A 2,987-nucleotide genomic window follows, 5' to 3' on the forward strand; every position below is an offset into this window, starting at 1 on the left:
GTGGGCGAATCAAAGTTTGATCATGACGAGGTGGCGTTTTTTTTAAATGAAGTTATTCTATTTGATGTCACGTACGCAACATTATTTTCTCAATGGAACGTGAATCATGCACGCACTGAATGACGGAGCATAGGATGGTAGCCATGGACATTGTCATCCCTTTTTGGAGACTAATACACTACTTTTGATGTGTCCCCTTAACTCGCAAACTAGGAGAAGCTTTGCTTACTACGACTAGCCACAGTGGAGAGTAACGTACACATATTCCTAAACTATGTTAATACCTTCATAGTGGGTAGTAACATAAGTGTGGTGTCATGCAAAGCTACATTTATTAGGTTATAGACTCATATTGCATTGGAACATGTGATGTTACAGTAACTAGATAAGTTACTCAAACTACCTCTCTTCTCATTAACTCACTCCCACATAAGAAAAATTGCTGAGTTGGACTCGATGTTACTGCTGAAGTTACTCCCACTGTGGCTAGTCTACTACTATGACCTCTCCCTCACTCACGCGCACGTGCGGTGGCTCGCAGGACGAGGAGAAGCTTTTGCTTTACGATAGTGCGCATAATACATGCGGTGGACATGCAACGGTTCATTTGGTGTCAGATTGCCAGAAGTATCTATATTGTAGTACCATCATCATTGTTTGACTTCTGGAACAGGCGAAGAGCCAAGTGCAAGGTCACCTACTCATAGTATTACTGGCCGTGTTTGCACGAATTTTTTAATGTAGTACAATCTGAGTGGATTGCTCGAGTGGTCATCACAGGTGAGCCAATCGATTTGCACCCTTCCGCGCTCCATTTTGTCTTGTGTTACTTCCTCCGTCCAACATGTTGACAAGTGGGCCCGATGCTCATGTATGCGAACGTGGTAGTCAATTATTTTTCCAGAGTCGGCTATCACACCCTTTTAATGCCACGTCAATGTACCCACTAAAAACAAGTTAGACTTGTTCGGTTCATCTACCTCCCTAGGTGTTTGGAGAGGAATTGGCCGTCGCGAGGCGGTTCTATAGGTGGGCAGGCGGCAAAAAATAGGGGAAAACGAGCGAACCAACTAGAAGAGAGATTTGGTTGATTTTATATCGCTGAAATATTATAAAATATCATGAGTGCGGACGCTCCACCGCGAGGTTCCTTGCTCCTTCTCGGTCATCGGGAATCTATGTTCTTCCACTCTTTTTTTGATGTGAGCTTTTGTTCATCCTTTTGCCAACACACGGGACATCTAGCATCAAGGTGCACGTGTCATGCAACAAAATGCAGAAAAGCAGTGCATAAGTGAGTCGTGCACTTCGATGGCACCTAGTACTACGCAATTTTTTTCTCCTCGATGGCACATGAATAGTGCAGGTACTCAATGACGGAGCACAGGATGGTAGCCATGGACGTGGTCGGCCCTTTTTAGAGAAAGTACTAAATAACTTTGATGGGTCCCATCAACTTGCAGAACGACGAGAAGCTTGCTTACTACACCTTCTCCCTCACCAACGTGTGCGCGGTGGCTCGCAGCACGAGGAGAAACTTTTTCTTACAAGTGGTGGACGTGCAGCAGTTCATTTGGTGTCAGATTGCCAGAAGTACTATTGTAGTGCCATCATTATTGTTCGACTTCTGGAAGAGGAGAAGAGCCAAGCGTAAGGTCACCTACTAACCTAGTATAGTAGTATACTATAGCCAAATCTGGTCCACCTTTTTAGAGAATGGTTAATTAATATAGGCGGCTCTTGCAGCGGCACATCATTTAGAGCAAGTACTCTCTTTGTAGGAGCTTAAAATGCATGAATAGGAAAAATAAAGATTGGAGTGGCATGTCCACTTGAATCCCATAGCATTAACACAGTGTTCCCCTAAAAAACAGTGTTTGACACAGGAAAAACAAAGGAAGTGAAAAAAAGTTGGAGTGGATGCTAGATTGTCAATTAACACATGATTACATAGGAAAAAATCATATAGCATTCTATCCTATGAATCAAACGACCAATGTAGGAAACTTATGAGGGTGGTCTCTCCAATAGTGTTCCTCGGCTCGCACCTAGCATCACGGTGGTCGAACTTGGAGTCATTCATCTGGTACATGTGGCATCTCAGATTTGGACACAAGGTGATGTACACGATCAAGGATAATGTTCTCCTCAAAGCCGGACATACACAGTCAAGGGGGTAAGGGCGGACACGACCTCTCACTGTGTCCGCCATTTGAAGAGGCGCGCCAGCCAAGGGCGCCGCCCACTGCACTCCCAGCTGTACCCGCCTCCTCACCGCATTCAAAAACCTACATTTACTTGCAAGATGCCCATGCCTTGCATGGAACATCAAGATGAATTTGTATGGGTAGTTTATCTTGTGGGAGAAAAGGATGAACGAGGGAAGGCCTTATTTGCAAATGTGGAGAGGGGTGTGGGTATCTTTTTGCAAAATTGCCATAGTTTCCTTCCTATCCATCAGATATAAATTAGACGGCCTATATTGTAGGATGGCAGTCACACCATCGTCACCGCCACTGTCGGCGTCCTGGGAACGGGGGTACCCAGACTTGCCTGCCTGCGGCCCAGGGCGTGGCTCCACCAATGGCCTGGTATGGCCCATCTTCACTAGCAACCACTCAAGACCCTTGAGAGGGGCCAAGCCTCGCGAGGTGGACGATGCCAAGACCTCCTCCGATGCGGCCTCGCTAGGCTGGCTCTTGAAGAGCGGAGATATCTTCACAAGGTGCACCTCGCGAGCTCCACGTGACGTGAACCATGACGACCAAGGCCAGGCGGGCGCCAGCGGGTGCAGGGGGCCAGTTTCCTCTTTGGTGCTAAGGAAGCAGGCGCAGGCGAGGAGTCCCAAGGAATTAGGCAAAGGTTTCCATATCGGTGCAACAATAACAAGACCAGCAGGACGGAGGTCATTGCGGAGCCCACGGCGGCGTCACCACCAGAGCCTTTGGCAGGTGAAGACCACCTTTTGTCAAGATAACTTGTGCTAG

The sequence above is a fragment of the Triticum urartu genome, chromosome 1A (assembly GCF_056163025.1).
Source record: "Triticum urartu cultivar PI428250 chromosome 1A, HENAU_Tu73, whole genome shotgun sequence".
NCBI classification, from domain to species: domain Eukaryota; kingdom Viridiplantae; phylum Streptophyta; class Magnoliopsida; order Poales; family Poaceae; genus Triticum; species Triticum urartu.